Below are 22,482 nucleotides of genomic sequence, written 5' to 3' on the forward strand. Positions count from 1 at the left end.
TTCTATTTTCAGATCTTGATACTTATCCATTATTTCCCTCTCTTTCTCTTCAACTCTGGTGTCCCATGGTATTGCGACATCATCGCTGGCTAGTTCTTTAGTCTGTCTCATGTATTGTCCGTGCATTGGTTTATTGTGCCAGTCCTCTGTTCTGTTTGTCATTCTCCTGTCTCTATATATTTCTGGGTCTTCGTCTACTTTTATTAGTCCTTCTTCCCATGCACTCTTTAGCCACTCGTCTTCACTGGTTCTCAGATATTGCCCCAGTGCTCTTGTCTCGATGTTGATGCAGTCCTCTATACTTAGTAGTCCTCTCCCTCCTTCCTTTCGTGTTATGTATAGTCTGTCCGTATTTGCTCTTGGGTGTAGTGCTTTGTGTATTGTCATATATTTCCTGGTTTTCTGATCTATGCTGCGGAGTTCTGCCTTCGTCCATTCCACTATTCCTGCGCTGTATCTGATTACTGGCACTGCCCATGTGTTTATGGCTTTTATCATATTTCCGGCGTTGAGTTTTGACTTGAGTATCGCCTTGAGTCTCTGCATATATTCTTTACTGATCGTGTACTTCATCTCTTGGTGTTTTATATCCCCTCCTTCCATTATTCCCAGGTATTTGTATCCTGTCTCATCTATGTGTTTGATGTTGCTCCCATCTGGTAGCTTTATCCCTTCAGTTCTCGTTACTTTGCCTTTTTGTATGTTGACTAAGCGCATTTTTCTCCTTAATTCCAAACTCCATCCTGATGTCCCCAGATACAATCCTTACAGTCTGGATTAGGGTATCTATTTCCTTGATGCTCTACCATACAGCTTGATGTCGTCCATGAACATCAGATGGTTGATTCTGTTGCCTCTTTTCTTGAGTTGGTACCCGGCATCCATCTTCTGTAGTACTTTTGTCATGGGAATCATGGCTACTACGAAGAGTAGTGGGGACAGTGAGTCCCCTTGGAAGATCCCTCTCCTGATATTAACCTCTGCTAGTCTTATTCCAGAGCTTGTAAGTATTGTATTCCAGTTGCGCATTCTATTTTTGAGGAAGCTGATGGTGTTTTCCTCTGCCCCATATATTTTCAGGCATTCTATTAGCCATGTGTGTGGTATCATGTCGAAGGCTTTCTTATAGTCAATCCATGCCATGCTTTGGTTGGTTTTCCTTCTCCTACTGTTCTTCATTACCATTTTGTCTATCAGGAGCTGGTCTTTTGTGCCCCTACACTTCCTTCTGCAGCCTTTCTGTTGGTGGGGGATGGTGTTTGTCTCCTCTAGGTAGTTGTATAGTCTTTCACTGATGATACCTGTTAGTAACTTCCACATTATTGGTAGGCAGGTGATAGGCCTGTAGTTACTGGCTATATTTCCCTTACTCTTGTCTTTTTGTACTAAGGATGTTCTTCCTGTGGTCATCCATTTGGGTGCATGGTGATTTGAGATACAATGCTGGAGTTGTTCTGCTATTCGTGGGTGTAGGGCCTTGAAGTTTTTGAGCCAGTATCTATGGACTTCATCGGGACCTGGGGCTTTCCAGTTTGGCATTTTCTTTAGTTGGTGTCTGACTGTGTCTGTCGTGATCTCAGTGAATGTTTGTTTTATTCTCCCTGTTTCTTCTTACTTGATTTCCTGGAGCCATGTTGCATGTTTGTTGTGTGATACCAGATTGCTCCATATGTTTTCCCAGAGTCTCTTACTTGGTTCGGCTTCAGGAATTTCTGAGTGGTTGTCTTCCCTTCTTAGTTGGCTGTATAGTCTTTTCTGGTTGGTTCTGAATAGTTTGTTCTGTTGTATCCCTTATCCTGTTCATGTACCGTTGGATCTTATGTGCTTTGGCCTTAAGCCTCTATTTTACATCTTCTATTGTGTTGTTTAGTCCCTCTCTTGTACTTTGTATTTCTCGTTGAGTTCCTCCCTTGTTTCTTGTTTCTTAGCCTTTTTTTCTGTCATCTCTTTCAGTTTACTCAAGTCAGATCTCATCACCATGATTTGCTTTTCCCAGCGCTTTTCCAAGGAGGTTGCTGTTTTGGTTTCTGTGGGTTGGTTGTGCTGGTGGTGTTGTGTTCGAATTCCCATCAGTTTCTGCTACTAATCTTGCTCCTGCATATGCCAAGTTATTTGTTTCTGTGATACTGGTGGTGTGTATTATGCCCATTATTTCATTGACCTCACTTGTTTTCTCCCTTAATTTCTTGGTGTTGTAGGCTTTCATGGAGGGGATCTTTGTTCTCTCTGTATCTGGCTCCATCCATTGTCTAATCTTTTCTACCCATTCCGTCCTCTCTGTTACTTCGTCGGTGTTTCTTCGTGTGTCGTTGTTTGATACCTCATCCTCCCTGTCGTCTTCTGTGGCATCGTCTCTCAGTTCGTCTTCGTGTAATTCGTTGTCGTGTGACATTTCCCTTTCCAGTTCTTCTCTTTCTGTTGGGGAGAGCCAGTTCTTTTTCTTTATGTTCCTTACTTGGTCTGCCAGTCTCTGCTCTGTTTGGGGGGTGTTATTCCTCTCATTCCAGATGTTGACCAAACTTCTTCTATATCCTCTCTCCGTCGGGTTGCTTCTGATGTAGCATCTCCATATTTCCTTGTTTTCTTCTCTTGTCCATTTCTTACTTTTTTGCTTCTGTAGCTCCAATCTCAGGCCGTTGATTACTGTCGTTGTGGTGGTCAGTTGCTGGATGACGACCTCCAAGTACCTGACCGTCTTCCCCTTCAATTGGGTTGAATACCTGGTTGCCGGACGAAGCTCCTCTGTTGCCAGAGGTTCCATTTACGTCGTTGTCGTTTATTCCTTCATTTCTTTCCATCATTGCTGAGTTTTGCTATTTAACCCATAGCTGGACCCTACCCCATCAGGGATAGGTACTCATTTACAGCTGAGTAGACTGAGGAAATTATGGTAAAGATCCTTTCCCAAGGAATCAACGCCGAGGAGAGCGGTCACCCATCCAACGACTGACAGACCAATGTGCTTAACTTGACTTAAGTCCATTGACGACCAATTAACCCATTATTATTATTATTATTATTATTATTATTATTATTATCATTATTATTATTAAAAAACTGTAAGTTCTCTGGAGACACGGAATGTCTCTTCCAAAACACTAACTTTCCATCATAAAGTTGTTGTTGATTTTCACGCCAATTTTTCATATATCTTTGTTTCAGTTCTCTATGTTACTTACCAAGACATTATGCTGCAAAAGTCAGCATTCCTCCCACTGTTATGTTACGAAAGCGCGAAAGCCCAAAGCATGAATGATAAAGAAAAATGAGAAGAGAGAGAAATCATGCAACAGCCTACAGCACAGGGTACAGCACAATTATAAAACCACGTAAGGCAAATAGACAACCAGAGAGACAGGCAGACAGATAGAGAGAGAGAGGAGAGAGAGAGAGAGAGAGAGAGAGAGAGAGAGAGAGAGAGAGAGAGAGTGTGTGTGTGTATGTGTAGAGACTCAATTCAATATATTCTAAATACCGGAGCCCCATTCCAAGAGACTGCGATATAGTGAAGACTTGGTGAAGGAATACGTACTGTGAAGAACTCTCGTGAGAGCGTCCCCCCCCCCTCTCAACCCCCACCCTCTTCCCACCTCCCCCCACTACTATCCTATCCCTGTTCGTTTCCTATCTTGGAAAGTTTGTAACAAGATCAATTGAGCGAGAAAATTGCCAGTCCAACTACCCAGGAAAGACAGTTACCAACTCAGATTATAAACACTGTTTTGAACAGGAAGCTGGAACCATCTCCTCATTCCAGAGAGAGAGAGAGAGACTTAGAATCTGCTAGTAAACGAGAGAGTATGAGGTCCTTGGTCCAATAATAGTAAAAGAGAGAGAGAGAGAGAGAGAGACGAGAGGAGCAGAGAGAGATGAGAGAGAGAATATGGTTGGTGGAAGGCCAATACAATAACCAAGATAAGTAACGCGCTGTGCATTTGTTTATAAAGTGCTTCGCTGAATATTGAAAAGGATGATACTGGCTACGCAGTGCTTGTATGAACAGCTTCATTTGCAGAGCATGCTCTGCAATTTAAGTTCTGTTGCCGCAGTCACTGCCAGGTAATAATCTAATAATGAGAGTGAAATCTTACACTACGCGTGAAACTTGGTAGGAGGCATTCTGTATCCTGCCTCTCTCTTTTAGAAAAACTATTTCGCCACTGCTTTCTTGTTACCTCTAAATACTTATTCTGTGCAGTCTAAGCATAGAGCCAATTATTTGAATCTTGTAGCAATATATGATATGAAAATATGGCTTTTATAAACATCATTAAGTTTGGCTGTCTGTGTTATCTGATATAGTTTAGACAGAAGAATTAAAAGCGAAACTAATGCCACTATCAGAGCCTACAATAACAGCTGCATTAACAGCAAAAAACGAATAAATAAAAATAACAGTCGTCATAATGATAACAAACACACTACAATTCGCCATAAAGAAAGAAATTCCAACCTCCAGTGAGGGAACTAATTCCACGAAACATATTCAAAAGCAAAAACTGAAACAATCCTTTCGGCCTGCTCTCGGCACGCCAAGCAATTGTTACCTGATGATGCTCTCATTCCAATTCAATGCTGATTCCATTACGAAGCATTTAGAGTTTGGCAGCGGATTCATTAGTTCAAATTATGAGGCATCACCATGGGCAGATATTTGATAATGCATTTGTTTGGGAGGTATTTTTTTTTTTTTTTTTTTTTTTTTTTTGGGAAGGGGATAGGGGGGGAGGGGGGGAAATGATACAGAAAAATTCGCGCGCAAAATAGATGTGAATTATTCCTTTGTGCAGAAGAATTCTGACAGGTGTGGGTTGGGGCGGGGGGGGGGGGGGGGGGGGGGGGGGAGCGGTGGAGGGAGTTGCGGTGAAGGAAGGGGGTTGGTTTAATTGCTCATTTCATGACAGGTTTTGAAAGGGGAAAAAGGACTGGGTAATATGGCAGATTTTATGACTTAGGAGAGAAAAGTGCCAGAATATCATGAAAGATATACGATGAAAAGAAACATTAATAGCCAGGCCAACTAACCATCATTAAAGCTCAGCTCCAAAACAAATAGAGATTAACAAAACAAGCCAATAGTGCTCTCCGGACCGCGAAAAATGTTGATAGGCAAGAAAACCTATAGACACCAAATAATCAAGGCAAACAACGTAGGCAGACGGTAATATGACAGAGAAGAGGGGAAGAGACGGACATTCAAACAATCACGTCCAATTTCTTAAATATGTTCATTTATATGTAAATATATATACATATATATATATATATATATATATATATATATATATATATATATATATATATATATATATATATAGAGAGAGAGAGAGAGAGAGAGAGAGAGAGAGAGAGAGAGAGAGAGAGAGAGAGAGAGAGAGAGAGAGAGCGATATATATATATATATATATATATCTATATATATATATATTTATTTATCAGAAAACGAGAATAAAATAGATTACTCATTAGCGACACAAAATCAATTTGAAAACTACGGAACGATAAGGGCAAATATGAAGTACACCTAAACTGATAGAATGCGATGAAAAAGATTTCACTCTCGATTCTAATGTCAATGAATAGTGTAGAAAGAAAATAATAACAACAGACAAAGCCACAAACATAACAGCAATAACTAACTGTATCGAATTGAAAGAGAACCATATCCGGGTAAAGACCAGATTGCTTTTCATTTACATCTATGTTGTGTTAAAGCATAAAATGAAGTGGAGAGAGAGAGAGAGAGAGAGAGAGAGAGAGAGAGAGAGAGAGAGAGAGAGAGAGATCGTAATTTGAAATAGTTGACGTATCTAAGCAACCATGAAACAAACAACAATTGGCGCCAGCATTAAGAAACGGTTTATGACTTGGAAGGAAAAGCACATAATTCGTAGAACTAATCACGTTTGGGCTTTTAATGACATTTAGCCTCTGGTCGATTGACAGATTAATTTTGTGATGAAGTTTATGTCACTGTTGAGAGATGACAGCTACTCATTATGGACGAAACGCAAAAGTGCGTTCTAATTGGTGCTGCTGTTCCTAAGCCTGTCATCTGCGCTATTTTCTTTATTGATTATGCATTGAATTAAAAGGGACATTAAAATTCGTTCGATACTAGGTTAACAGTTGAGGTGAAGAACCAAATGTATTTCGTATGGTTTCTCATGCGTGAGGATATCTAGTAGTGATCCCATACGCTGTATATTGTTTTCGTTTTTATTTATTTATTCATATACATTTTATTTGACGGTTAAGCTGATATTATGTAATACGGTGTGTGTTGCAAAGGATAATGCAAACGCAATTATCACAGACCAATAGTCTTCCTTTCAGCTCACTCTAAAGCTGCAGAATTATATAGTAAGTGCATTGGTGCTAAGTTTTCCTTTCTTACAGTCTGTATTCTCAGGAGATAAGTGGATATTTAGGATATATACTTACGGGCCCAACTATAGTAGATTCGCATCAACCGTGCATCTGATGTCTAGGCCAGTCCCTTGAGAGGCTCCTGATTGGTTGTTGATAAGCCAATCACAGGGCTGGAAACTCTTAGTCTTTGTCAAGAGTTCACATAGGCAGGATGTGTGTTCCACCTCTCCTGATGGATACGTCTTTCAAAAGTATCCCTCAGGAGAGGTGGAACATACATCCTGCCTATGTGAACTCTCTCGAGAGAGACTGAGAGTTTCCTGCCCTGTGATTGGCTTATCAACAGCCAATCGGGAGTGTTGCAAGGGACTGGCCTAGACACCAGATGCACGGTTGATGTGAATCCAATATTGTACATCCCAGAGAAACGTGACAATGTATGAGTCCAAAAATGTTCAAATTTATTTCATTGCTGCTCATGACTTATGTAAATGTCAAGGGTTTTTTACATTAAATTTGTTCCACGGGATGTCTGATACTGTGTACGTGTCCTTAAGTTAGTTCCTCATTGGACGAGTGGGTTGCGTACTCGCCTACCAATCTGGTAGCCCGAGTTCTCTCCCTGCTGCTGCAAGTGAGACACCAGAGGAATTTATTCCTGGTAATTAGAAATTCATTTTTCAATATGCTGTGGTTCGGATCTCACAATAAGCTGTAGGTCCCGTTTCTAGGAATGTTAAGATAGGATATTTACGGTTGACTTATTAGAATGAAAATATAAAAATAAAAAATTTGCATATTAAACATTACAGAACAGTTACTTCAAATAAAATATAGCATATTTATTTAAATTACCGTTGGTGAAAAAAACCGCTATTTAACCGTAGATTTTAGCGCACGCTTAGCGTAAGCTGGAGGTCGGATTACACCTTGTTAACTTAAACATTGAAAGAGTAGAATAAGTAGATGGCGATGACGCGATCGTCGTTGAAATTTTTCAAAATGAATTTTGTGCTAAATATAGCAGCTGGACATCGCGTTGAATTCTTCAAAAACAAAGCTACTATTTAGAGCAGGGGTTCACAAAGTGGTCGTTATTGACCCCCAGGGGTCAGTAGGACCATCCAAGGGGTTGATGAATAGTCAGGGGATCAAAAGTGGGTTAGATAAATAACTAACGGGGCGGAGAACTAAGTTACACACACTCGCACATCTAAAGTTCTAAACATTTTCTTGCTAGGTTTTACATTTTTATCACTTTGCATGTCAAGTACTAAACTAATAATACTCAAATTGATTTTGACAATGATGTTTTTTTTCTTGAATTATCTTGCTTTAGATATTTTTATTCGTGTGTTGGTATACAAATCTACTTCACATATGAATTTTAGTAACTTATTAGTACTTTTTCCGCACTTTCTAACATATGGGTATCTCAGTCCCAGAAAGCTTACTTAAACTGTACTGCAGGCTCAAAGTTTTTAGAACGACACCAATAATAATAATAATCATAAAGATGACGTTTACGGCTATACATTTAAGATGCAGCAGGCACTGAGAATAGGGGAGAAAATTATTCAAATACCGCTAGTCTACAAATGGTAACTCTAGTAAGATTGATAATTTTATTCGAACATTTATAATTCGGCTGGCATAGTTCTATGATTAAGTTCAGCTTTTTTTTTTTAATAGAAATAATCTTTCATACTAGTATACTCTTAGATGGAATCCAGTGTTCATATAAGAAGTGCAGCTACGCTAGAGCACATGCTACATGACTGTGTAGGAATTCGTTCAAAATTCACTAACTGGCAACTAACATGCTCCACATTTGAGCATCACTGTAATTTTCGTAGAAATTAATTCTATATTAGAAAAATACTAAAAGCTAAATGCAACGTTGAATTTTTCCTTTTTTAATTAGAAGCGTGGGATATATAAAGTACAGTATACGAACCGCACACTAAATACTCCCGAATATAAGGGCCATAATTGACTGACACCCTTAGGGCTCTTTCTCAAACCACGGCAATATCACGTTCCCCGCCGTCTTGTATGGGTCCTGATGCATTTAAGGTCCACACAGAGGTTCCCCGAACGTGGAATACTGAGACGTATGGTTCCTCTCCGGAGTGGACACCTGCATCAGAATTCTAATTTACCCTTTTTATTTTCCCCCTTCTGCCTCTGTGCGTATATTCATTTTCATTATGTTGTCGAATATTTTTTCTGGCGTTTATTACGCTCATTCAAATTGTATTAAACTGTATCTGAGACGGGAATGAGAGCTCAATTACGAGGTATTTTTCATTTTCCCATTCACTCAATCAAACAAAAAGGCAGGATATACTCAAAGAGACTCCATTCAACCGGTGTCTGTAGCTGATTCGTAAATGTTTAAGAAGGGGAAGGAAGGAGTGCTCATATGAAGAAAGACCTGGAAGTAGACACACATAAAGTAACCCGATTTTTGTGGTTTAGCTCAGGATACGCAGTGTATGCAGTAAACTGACATATGAATGTTGATATATATATAACTATATTTATCTATATATATATATATATATATATATATATATATATATATATATATATATATATATATATATATATGCTGGCATGGAATGAAAATGTTTTTAGTTTGATTCAGTCAATATTGAGCATTATTGCACGGTAGCTAAAGCAAATTAAATATAATAAGACATTTAAAAAATAATGTGCTTACTAAGAAGAACATAAGGAGAAACGAAAGTATAAATAATACATACGAAGAAGAAGGTAGCGGAAGATTAAACGAGAGAAGGAAAATGCCTGATTTCTGTACTATTGTTAAGCGATTCAACTTTTGTAAACACGATCTCTTGGGGTAGCAGAAAAAGTTTTGTTGGCTAAATGGGTGGTGGGATGGTCGTGAAAGAATTATTAAGAAACAAGACTATATTATTTAAATCGCACATGCAAAGGACATAATCGTAGTGCCAAAAGAGTTTAAGCGTTGAGAGTTTATGAAGGACTTAGGAAGGACATGGATAATACAAGAAACGGAAAGAAAAAGTAAGTTTGATCAATACAAGATCAATCATTTGTCGGAAGAATTAAATTTTTTTTTGGTCAGCGAAGTTTGATTAAATCTTGATGGGGCAGTCAAATTTATTTTTGTGTCTGCTCTCTGAATAGAGTATAGCCTTTATTTCAAATACGTTTGAGCGTAAAGATCATGAAATAGGAACATGACATAGAGATGTTTAAGTAAGAGATGCTGCAGGACCAGCGATACGTAAAAAGCAATTGGACAGTTCAGGACGCTTGGAACGTATGGGGACCATAAAAATATGAATTAATGGGGCAAATGAGACAGCGTGCTGAGAAAATAAAGATGAGAGGAAAGTTGAATTTGATAATAAGGAAAATGAGATAGAAATAAGTCTAGGTGAGGGGGAAACATTCAACAAGTACCTATAAATACGATACAAACAAGTGAAGTTTATTTTGTAAGTGGGGTGAATAGCATTTGAAATGAAAATATGTAAAAATGAGCCCAAGCAAAGGTTTGCCATATCGAATTTGAACGCGGTAAAGGCCGGGAAGGAGAGAAATTCCTGATGAAGAAGCGTGGTAAAGATTAAATAAAACTTATGGCAGAATACATATATGAGAAGTTAAGTCACGGAAATCAGATATGCCGAGAAATCTAGAAATCAAGCGCTGATCTTTTCTAGGGAAATCAGAGACTTACAATCTTCAAGAAGGAGGTGAATTCAAGTCAGCTGGAAAAGCTGAAACATCTGAGACCAAAACAAGCAGGCGGAAGTATTTAAGATGATTGTCGTAACTGAGATAAGAGCATCAGAGAGCTCACTAAGACATACCATAATCTCGTGAACTGAATGAATGTGAGAAGAAAGCTTGGGAAAAGGGCGTCTTAGTTCGAAGGTGTTTGCAGGATGGACAGACCGAAAAGAGTATTAGCCAAGTGTTGCGGAAGATTCAAGAATTAAGCTTTATACCCTGAAGCAAGAAGTTATGTGTGCGTGGTCATAGCAAGGTTCGCTGTTGTAGTTGGCACATTGTTTATTCCAAGCAAACTCTAAACAAAGCTATTCAATTTGAAGCCAAGTCTAAGTGAATTTGTCATATATAAGGCACAGATAAAACGTGAGCACTGGCACCTCTAGACATCATGTGTATTTTCGCTTAGCCGGGGAGTAAGCCTTCAACTACTTTGTTGACGTTGAGGTTCTTTTTCTATTTGTTTCTGCTGTTCTTGCTGTTGTTGTTCGTGTTGGGGGGTTAGGGAAGTCCTATGAAAAAGCCTAAAAAGGTCTGAAAAGGTTGTTTCACGTTGAGTTAAAGATACAGGACTTTTAGGATAGGATATTTATGATTTATGTATTAGAATAGAAATGTAAGAAATAAATTATGTCCATGTTAAACAGTACAGAACAATTATTTTTTAATAAATATAGCTACTTATTTTAATTTTCGTTGGTGAAGCAACTCGTTATTTTACCGTAGATTTTGGCACACCCACTAGTAAGCTGGAGGTCGGATCACGCCTTGTCCAGTGAATCCCTGGTGCTTCTAACCCGCATTTTAATTCTGATGTCGGAGAAGAGTTTATTTATTTCATAAATGAATACAGATTTGGAAATTATACTGAAAAAAGTATATGAAAAATAATATTAAGGAAATAGCTTACGAGCTCCTTTCTCATGTAGATACCTAATGAACATGCTCTGCAGTTTTCATTTATCACTTCTATCACGCTGTTGTAATGATGATTGGAAACTTTCCAGTTCATTTTTAAATAATCTATGAATTCATAAAAAAAAATATTGCACTTTTAAATTTGAATAAATCCTTATCCTTGCTGATGGCGTGACTAGTTTAGAAATAAGAGGTAATCTTTCTTTTCATTTATATATATATATATATATATATATATATATATATATATATATATATATATATACATACATGCATATATATCCTTATTAACATTTACACTAACGCCGTACGTTTATCAACAAAGTCAGTTACATCACCCATAGCCCCAAAAGCTATTGACTAACCTACTATATGAGTTCCTTGTCCATACCAGAGTAATGAAACGATGCAAGCACAGATTTCTTAATAGTCTGATAGGTTTAGAGAGCTAATCATTCGGCGAAATGAATGCAGATTACACCATTGGGACCACTCCAGTCCCGGAAAACGTATAGATAAAAATCAAACGCAAGTTGAAATGGGACAGGAGATGCCCAGCTGAGAGATGAGAATACTTGGTAAAAAATTTTAAAAAAATAAATAAAAAAAAACGAAGTTACGCAGAGCAGAGAAATGCAGTAGATTATGAAGTTGATAAAATAGCAAAATTTAATTAAGGAGAGGAATAGAGTAGATGAAAAGATAAAATTGAGTAGGGGATATAAACAGAGAAAATGGATAAAAGAGAAAGATTTTTTGTCAAATTAATTAGGACGAGAATTAAGGACGTGATAGCCCCCATAAATGACAAAAGTTTCAGTCAGTGTAACCATAAAATTCACAGCATAATGTAATCATTGAGGCACCAGCTTGACTCTGATGTACTGTATTTTCAAGTCCAATTGCACGTACAGAATTCAACAACCTTCTCTTCTGCCCTATCCCGCTATGCATTTCATATAAGGACAGAAGGGAATTAGCATACCTGTGCTGGAACGTAGGTACATTACTGGAGTGGCCAGTTTTAGAGCAGTGTGTTGCATCGAGAAAGTCCCACATCCGGGAATATGGAGATGCTGTTTGTGACTTAGAAAACTCATAAATGAATAATTAGAATGGATCAATAATTTAGAAGCGTAGTTACAACTGTCGCTAGCACTGGGATATAGATGTTATAAAGTTGAAAATATACCCTGAGAGAGAGAGAGAGAGAGAGAGAGAGAGAGAGAGAGAGAGAGAGAGAGAGAGAGTTAATCTTCTAAAGATATTGGAGCAATTCACGTAAGTGCTGTGGACAAGATGGAATTGATAAAAGGAAAGTTTTTCATTTGCAATTTTTCGCGTATAAGGTGTGTATGAGTCTCCACAATAACAACGCAGTTTTTAGCCTGCTATATAAAGACAGAGCGAAAAAGTTTCTTTACAGAGAGAGAGAGAGAGAGAGAGAGAGAGAGAGAGAGAGAGAGAGAGAGAGCTGTAGGTGTAGGAAATTGACGGAAGATAAAAACAAAAACACATAAAAATCTCTCTATTTTACCGTTTTAAACACTGACCTTCAGGGGATCTGTTTTCAACTCAATATATGTATCATTTCCATTTTCATTCCTTGTAGATTCCCAGTGCTTATCTTTATGACTAAATTACATATTCCATTCCAAGAAAATGTCTCTTTAGTAAAAATATATTGCATAAGCAGATCACATTTGCACGCCAATTACAAAATAAGGAACTCTGATCTAAATTCGCAGGCCAATAAAAATCTAATAATTCAACAGGACCCATGTAAATCGTCTGGATGAGAAATCTAGGGCGAATAAGGAAGAATAAAGAGGAAGTAATAAAAAAACGAAAAATTAATCGAAAACGACGAAAAGTTAATCGCATGCAGGTGATTTTCACCGGGAGGGGATTAATGCATACATAACGCAAATTAATCCTCCCTCACCTGTCTGGCTGTATTTAGGAACCATATATATATATATATATATATATATAGATCATATTATATATATATATATATATCTATATATATATATATATATATATATATATATATATATATATATATATATATATAATATAATAACATATATATATATACATATATAGCCAGTTTTCAAAGGCAACTTGAACAAGCCCTCATGAACTCACATTGACCTGCTTAAAATAAGCATCTTCGTATCACACCATCCCAGAAAGAGATGTCAGCTTTCTCAAGTCGTGGCTTCGGACTCTGTCTCCATGGGAAGTTAAAAGTGATCAGTCTTCACATTCCAAGAAATGTCACAACGATACATATTATCAGTCTTTATTTATGACATATATATATATAAATACATATATTATATATAGTATATATTATATTATATATATATATATATATATATATATATATATATATATATCTGTAACCAACATAGTCAGGAAACGAATTGTTATCCTCCAAGTCTGTCCACAATTATGAATTGTGATTACTATGGACAAAAGATGGAATAAGTAAAATATAAACAGCAACGAGAAGATGATTAAAAACAATTTTAGGATATTAAAGAAAATGAAAATTCAATCAAGTGTTTTGACTTTTTCTGACACTGCAATTAAAGATATGATAACAAAATAGTTACCTGACTGAAATGGAGGACGTTATCTGATTATAAACAATCTGACAGCGAAGAATTCCCGCCATGGAATTATTGGTCAGATGATTCTGCAGATGCTGTCACACAAGTCCCGCCTCTAATGGCCCACCTCCAATTCTGAGGGCCACGGCAAATGAGACACGACGACGCATATTATAGCCTTTCGAATTGCATGCTATAAAACGCTTCCCCTCCACCGCTGTTGCGTTATGTTTGAGACAGTGACCGACAGGAAATATACGCGATGCCTTCAATGGCTAACAAAAGTGAGCGTATCGATACCTGAACACCGGAATACTTGGCTGAAGTGGCGGCATTATCATCCTCTCGGTTAAGCTCAGCCTTGTCTGTCTCTAACTTTGGAGATGTCAAATGGGCAGCCATCTGTTTGTGGTCCCGATAAAATTAGAGTTCGCGTGGTTCATTAGCGTTGACTGCGGCGGCTGGAACGGCTGGCCACCATGAGGCGAATGATGTAAAATGCAATGAGTTTGCCTTCCGAAATTGGCTCGCGTCCTAGCCATCGCTTTATTCGAAGTGGGCAGGAATAGTGCCAGGTTTAGTCATAGACCGTTTGTCGTTAGATGAGAGAGAGAGAGAGAGAGAGAGAGAGAGAGAGAGAGAGAGAGAGAGAGAGAAATTGTCTAGGTATGTTAAAAGAAATTTTAGTCAGTTCTTCTGAAGTCTTCAAAGATTCTTGACTTTTACAAAAATTGCAAGCATATGGAAACCTATAAGCCTGTATATATTATATAGAAATAGTGCCATATATATTTTCAGATCAAATATGAACATAGTGGCTATATGAATAATATTTCTAGAGCTGAACAAATCAATAGACTATTTAGTATTTCGAAAGGTAACTGTTGTTGGAAGACAGATAAAGCAATCAATGAACTTGGATATTATTCATGTCCAATTGACAAGAAAATTTTAAAGGTAACTATCTGTATGCACAAAAAAATTTGTTGATAAGTTATTACGCCTCGAATAAATAAACTTTAATCTCACAAATGAATACAAATATGATGAAGGTTGCTCGTTGTTTGCCACAAATTAAATGAGAAAAATTTCCAATAAACCTAAGGATAACAAGTTTAATGCTGCATTCTTGGAAGAAATATCCAATAAAGGGTTGGAAGAGAGAGAGAGAGAGAGAGAGAGAGAGAGAGAGAGAGAGAGAGAGAGAGAATCGACTAGTTTGTCAAATTGTAGCAGTGTATCTTCACTAATTAGGATGTCAGAAATTTCATTTAGATATATCAGCATCTTCTGACATTGCTGGCATTCTATGAATTCAATTTACGACCATCTCTTCAATATTCAACTAATATCATCTTCTAATTACGTTCGGCATTTTATCTCGATAATTGCATAATCGGAGTAATGTTCTTTCAACACTGCTATTAGACAGGGAAATCTAATTACAGTTAATTCCAGGACGCAATTACTTCAGGGATAACCAGGCGTGCGCTGGTAAACGTCTTCACTGCTCTGCGAGATCCATTATTTGTAATGAGGCCGGTATAGTTTTTTTTTTTTTTTTTAGCCTCCTTTCATCGTGACATGGACCTTCCATTATTTAAGATGACCTGTGGTTCATTATCCTGCCGCCACTTGATGATTCCATCCTCTACCATGGCACGAAATTTCTGTCTAAGGATATCTTCTTCTAAATTGACCACTAAGGCCTTCTGTCATTTTCAGTCTTATCAAGGTCCTCTTCCACGGTGATAACGTGACGCTTTCATTTGCTTCGGTGACTTAGCTTTCTAATGGTGACAAAGGATCTAAGTTTTCAAGATTACGTGAATCTGCCATTTTTAAAATGGCCTGTGATTTACCCAGTCTTTAGTCTCTACAATGCCTCAGAATTCTCTTTATTGTTCATGTTGGCCAGTTGTATCAGAGACTCTTCTGCTAAAACCTAATGCCCGACTCACACATTGGCGATCCAAGGCCTTGCACATCGTCATGGCTGGTTTTGGTAATCATCGTCATCAGTCGCGGTCCTAGGGCAGAAAAAAAAATTTGTCAGTGGCTCGTTCGTACATTTGCAATTCAATGCCGATCAGGTTTTAGCCGCCGAATTACGATGCAATTACGAGCAAATCGCCATGAATCGTAACTGCGTCGCCGAGTTTGGCGACATGCGCCAAGTGATGACAGCTTGAGGATTATATAATCATTGTAGGCTTCATTATTCTAAATTGATCTATTTCCTGCACTATCTATCGGTAGCAGTTTTTTTTTGTAGAAACAAAGTAATGCAAGCTTTTCATTTTATCATATCTGTACTTTGTAACAAATGCTATTGAATTACAAAGATTACATTCCCTTTAGATAAAGAAATTGAGAAAGTATTCAAAACAACAAGGTATGCTGAGTCTAGTTAGAATTGTCAAAATCTAATGAAATGTCTCTTAAGGTCAAGTTATATTTATAAATATAAGTTTGTCAGATTACAAAGCGGATGCTACTTGTACCAAAAGATAAGCTTGACAAGCAGAATGTGAATTATAGAAAATTAAATGCGGTATACCAAGAAAATGAAGGAAATACAATAAAAAAAAAATTGAAAGTCCTATTATATTCCCACAAGTAAAGAAATTCTGATTTTATAGTCATGACGGTTAATATTTCTCAAAAAAAAACCTGAAGCCAACGAAAAGGAAATAAAGGAAAAAAGGAAAACTGAAAGTATGTGAAGGTCGCCGGCTGCAAGCAACAACAAAAAAAAAAAAAAAAAAAAAAAAGAAAAAAGAGAAGGGTGTAGCACACCGGAGTATTAACATGAGAACGGCCGCCTCACAAAGAGCGTGCATGTATATGTATATAGAGGGGAGGGCAATTCACTTTGAATGAAGCTGAAAAGATTTATGGGCGAGCTCTGTGCTTAATCAGGAGAAATGGCCGCCGCTGAAGAACTTCCCTTGATTGGCTGGCTCTCTTCAGCCGGAGGTAGGAAGATAATTATCGACCCTGTGTTACGTACTGCAGAAACAATGGCAGCCGGATTGTCTTAAGCAAAGACGAGAAACCTCAAGTCGTTAGAGAACTGTACATTGCAGCTCTATCTAAGAAGATTTTAAAGCGTAGAAGAAATTTTCTAAAGAATTGGATGGTTTCGAAGTGACGTCTTTTAGCGCGGGACAAATGACGGCGTTGGATGAAATGAAGAATGCATTAACGTGATTAAAAAAAAAAAAAGTGAGATGAAAGCATCACTTAGATGAACTCCGTCTTCGTCACCTCTTCGACTGTTAAGATGTCTAATACTGCAACGAGCTTTAATCTCGAGCAGAATGAAGAAATCACTTGATACTAGAAATTGTTTGCTTACCAGATGGAAACGAGGCAAGGTTACAAATAATTAGGTTTCACTTCAGATATCGAATTCTTTGCTTCTTCTTGAAAAGAAAGCGATCGTCGATGTGGTCGGAATGTGATTCGCCTTATAACTTTTAGATTTCCTCTACATAAATATTTCGTACTCGTAAACCTACTTTTCAATGTTGTCACGTTGCGTGTTTGTGGTCCATTATTAATTTCATTATTTTCACTTACTCAGGGGGTAAGCCTACAAACTACTTTGTTGTTGTTGTTCAGGTGGTAAGAAAAATCTATGGAAGATCCTAAAAAGCTCTGTAAAAAGGTATTTCGCGTCGAGTTAGAGGATATTTATGATTTATCTATTGAAATAAAAATGTAAAAAATATATAATGTCCATGTTAAACAGTACAAGAAAAGTATTTCGAATAAAATGCGGCGTATTTATCTTCATTTTTGTTGGTGAAACAAGGTTCTGTTTGACCGTAGATTTTAGCGCGTTTAAATTTATTTCGTGTTCTGAATTTAGACTATGTCTGTTCAACATTTTTGTGTTTCTAGTTATAACTGAGAATATATGACCCTGTTTAATTTGCGTCCTTTTTTATTTGTTACTTGTCTTTAGTATGAGTAGTACTAAGAATATATGAGCATTAATTACAAAGACCTCTTCACGATAAGTTAGGTATTTAATATTTACAACTTATACGTGAGGGGAAAATCTTGCACGCGCACCTAGTCAGCTGGTGGTCGGATCACCCCTTGTTTAAGATCAGTAGACGAGCGAGGACCACAACGGGAAAAGATATTTAGAAAGAAAGATGAAACAGATAATAGAAGCTACGATAGACAAAATAAACATGGAACAAGAGTAGTCAATTTTTAATCAATAGAACTAACTACCATGAAGACGGTATGTCTGAATGCAGTTGTAATATATAATATTTATATCAAACTGTAGCATTTGTTATTGAGGATAGATTCAATGACAGTCTGCTTATATATAATCATATTCTGGATTTTATCTGACAATCAAGTTTTTTCTGACATTCGAGGCTTAAGATATAAACTCGTCTTCACTAATAGCAGGAAAATACAATGTTTTTTTTTTTCTAAATAAAGTATTTACAAGTTAATATGTTAGTGAGATAAGATGCCCCAAGAATTCCCCCCAAAAGTAAGATTCCATTAGAATAAACTATTACTCTACTACCATTATCGCTTCTGGGAACAGTACTAATAAAAAAGCTATATAGAAAAAAAAAGCCTTTGGTCTTCCAAGACCTTAGCTTTATTTGCATGTGGAGCAGATTTATTATTTTCCATCTATAGAAGTAGAAATTGGATGAAATAAAGCGCGGGGTAGAAATGGAAATGAATAGTTAGTAATAACTTAATAACTAGCATATATATATATAATTATATATATTATATATTATATCCATATATATATATATATTATATAGATATATATATATATTATATATATATATATATATATATATATATATAATATATATATATATATATATATATATATATATATATATATATATATATATATATATATATAAAATATATATATATATATATATATAATATATATATATATATATATATATAGGATATATAAGATATATATATATGTGTGTGTGTGTATACTATATAATTATATAGTATATATATATATTATATATATATATACTGTTACAAATAAAGTCTTCGCATGTGACCGTCTTTTCTTTCCATCACAAGTTGAGCGTAAAAAGCTCGTAAAGTTGATAAAATCTTAATTGACATATACCCTTTCCCATGGTATTTTCTCTTAGTTTACAGTTTAAATTTTTTTAAATTGGATATGAGGATGCAGGAATGACTATTTTCCTTCAAAACCGTCCCGAATAGATAGGCTTCAATTTTACGTGTGCCTTTACTGACTAACATTAAAATAGACAGTTGAGCAAGATTTTGGAAGTAATAGAAACATTCCCTTAGGCTAATACTCCTGGAAATTCGAGATGTATCCAAGAGAGAGAGAGAGAGAGAGAGAGAGAGAGAGAGAGAGAGAGAGACAGTACTAGTTTCACAGGAGCAGGCTCAGGCAACACGTAAGCTTCCCCAACACAAATCTCAGCGACAATCTACAGATTTAATTAAAATAACGTAGACAGTGGAGGAGGATTGGGGTCCTGTGCGCTAGATTCTGTTAGGCGCAACGCGGGGCTTTGTCCCTTTGGATTTCGGGCACTCCATATCTCCCTATTTATGATTCCAGCTCTGTTAACTAATGTCCTTCGTAAACTGCCTTTGGCCGATTATTGCTGCATGTGTGTGTGTGTGTGTGTGTGTGTGTGAGTGCATGCTACTCTGCGCGTGTGAATGTGTGCCCACGACGATATATTGTTACGACCATACACAGGGTTGACTATATTCCCATTAGTGTACGACCGCAATATCTCCGCATAAAATATCAAAGGTCTCGGGTGCGGGGGGTGGGGGAGAGGGGTGCCTAGGATATATTCAGTTGAATGGGTGAATGGATGTATGCATACCAATTTGGGTCGTTTAGAATGTTAAAGACTCGTTTCTAATGCTGACACTTATATTTTGTTATACTCGCCCAGCATGGAGAACAGACCTCTCTTCTGTATTCTGTAGAAAGGAACATTGCTATGTTACTATTATTATCTCATTCAAAAGCGTACTCATCATATAATTCTTGTATATTCAAGTGGACGAGGCCTAAAAGACCATTAACTTGGTTTAAACATTCTCGAATGGCCATTAACCCCGTCCCTGGTGGGGCGTTCACCCCACATTTGGAACCACTGCTGCAGACCTACTGTAATGACGAACTGTCGCACGTCAAATACTGGACCTATTTTTCAACGGCATGTCTTTGTTGCATTTCGTTACTACATACTCGCTGGGGAAAGAAACGTTTTTATTTTATTTTTTATTTTTTTTAGTATTGCAAACGGGGATCGAGTTCGAAAAGTAAGTTATAATAATTGGTTCGTTGTCGATTCCTCTAAAGGCTGAATAATTAATAAACCAGGCTAATTACCCGTTTGTGGGAAAACCGAATTCCAACTAACGTACTGCCCTTTCGTGCTCTTATCTTTATCATTAGTACAAGCTGAGTGAACGTATTAAATGCAAAGAAAACTAATCATAGACAGACGACGCCTCTTCCGTATTTAGTTCTTAGATTCGGCTTCAGTACATTTTTAAATGTGTTGTTTTCTCAGTGTGATGTCATTATTATCTGTCCTCCCCTGAGAATTAGCTGACATTCCATATCCTATAGTAGATTCACATCAACCGTGTATTTGATGTCTCCTGATTGGCTGTTGATAAGCCAACCACAGGGCTGGAAAAAGTATCCCTCAGGAGAGACGGAACGCACATCCTGCCTGTGTGAACTCCAGCCCTGTGATTGGCTTATCAACAGCCAATCAGGAGCGTCGTAAGGGACTGGCCTAAACATCAAAATGCACGGTTAATGTGAATCTACTATAGCAAGCATATATATATGGAAGTTATATATGTAAATTCGTAATGTAACAAAGTCTACGGGTTAACCAGTCTCGTTTCACGGGCAGAACCAGCTCCGTTTCAGGGAATCCCTTCTCACTCCCACCCCCTTCGGAGGGTGGGGGAGGTAGGATGAAACCCCATTATAAACCATCTTAGGGGTCCCCACTATAACCCTGCCAAGTTTCATGTCCATCGGACTAGCCGTTAGGCTGTGATTGAATGACAGACGGACGGACAGACATTACTCCCATTATAGTAAGATATAAGAAATTTTTCTCTTACTTTGGGAGTAAGCCTATACAAACTGTTGTTGTTGAGGGGTAAGAGTAGAAAGGGTGGGTGGGGAAGGGAAGCGTAAAAAGTTCTGAAAAAGGTGTTTCGCGTTGAGTTAAAGATACAGGAATTTTAGGATAGGGCATTTATGATTTGCTGATTAGAATGAAAATGTAGAAAATGATGTGCATGTTAAACAGTACAGAGAAATATTTCTAATAAAATACAGTGTATTTATTTAAATTTTCTTTGGTCAAACAAGGATCTATTTGATCGTAGATTTTAGCACCTTTTAATTTACATTGAAAAGTAAGAACGTAATGTTTATAACTTATGCGTGAGGCAATAAAGTAGTTTCCGTAATGACGAAGCTGATGACTTTTAAACACAGAGAAATAATTCATAATTTTTGGCATTTAAAAAAAAAATTGTCACAATTCCAACAAAATAATTTTAGATATTATTGCAAACAAAACTTTTTCGAGAAAAGATTTGGTAGGTTTCATAAATCTGAAGCAACTCTGTTTAGAGGAGACATTGCTTTGTTACCATATCTCTTTATCGCTGAGCGAATTTACCTTTAAAATAATGAAAACTAACTAAATTATATATATATATATATATATATATATATATATGTGTGTGTGTGTGTGTGTGTGTGTGTGTGTGTGTGTGTGTGTGTGTGTGTGTGTGTGTGTGTGTAATCTTTCTTTCATGTGGTGGGTGTGGATATCGTAACTTTTAATAGAAAAACTTGCAAAAACGCATATTTACTATAGTGAAGTCAACGAACGTGTATATAGTTAGTAAGACATTCGTTGAAACATTGATTTTCGTGTTCATAGCAGTGGTGTAAAAGATATCTCTTTATTTTTTTTAATTTAGAGGTGAATGTACCTAATACTGAATTTAGGTAAAAAAAAATTCACGCCCGAAACCGTGACAGACATTAATTAAAAGAAAACTGCACAAGTGACGGATAAATCATTTAAAGTAAACATTCGATTTCAAACGGAGAAGTTTCCTATCCTCTTCCGAGTTTTAAATGGCAATTGTAACTTTGAGGAGCAACAATAGCAGTTGGGCCAGGAATTTTCTTCACCGAGTTTCTGACACTTTTTTCCCCTGAACTCTGCAGTTGTACAAATCACAAACGAGATTCTAAAAGCAAGGTTGACTCTTGCAAGTTTTATAACAAAACATTCCCAATGAAATCAAGGTTAAAATATCGAAGGAAATACGTGTCAGACGTGTCTCTTTAATTTCCAAAATTTCCTTTTAGTCATTCATCATAAAGACTTTATCATCAAACCAAAAACGAAATGAGAATAGATTTGTTTACGAGCTTTTTCAACAAACTGTTGAAAATCTATAGGAATATATTTTTCCACCGATTTAGATTATGAAATGTTGAGTAATAAGCGTCAGAAGATGTTCGATAGATGTTTCTCGTGACCAGTTCACAACTAATACATACACACCCTAATGTCAGCATACATTTATTACATCTACTATGTTCCGTCTCTCTGATACGCCTAAACTAATGTCCACATAACATTAAGCCCTGTTTCTGCTCTACATCCTAAAGTATCTTGAGATGAAGGTTTTTTTTCGCTTGCTC

At 36.9% G+C, this 22,482-nt stretch overlaps 1 protein-coding gene across 1 annotated transcript in view; it reads left to right on the forward strand.

Moving 5' to 3' along the window:
* Window positions 1-22,482, forward strand: part of LOC135221149 (uncharacterized) — a 237,813-nt gene that overhangs the window by 210,992 nt on the left and 4,339 nt on the right. The window lies entirely within an intron of this gene.

Source organism: Macrobrachium nipponense, chromosome 2 (genome assembly GCF_015104395.2).
Source record: "Macrobrachium nipponense isolate FS-2020 chromosome 2, ASM1510439v2, whole genome shotgun sequence".
In the NCBI taxonomy this organism is placed as follows: domain Eukaryota; kingdom Metazoa; phylum Arthropoda; class Malacostraca; order Decapoda; family Palaemonidae; genus Macrobrachium; species Macrobrachium nipponense.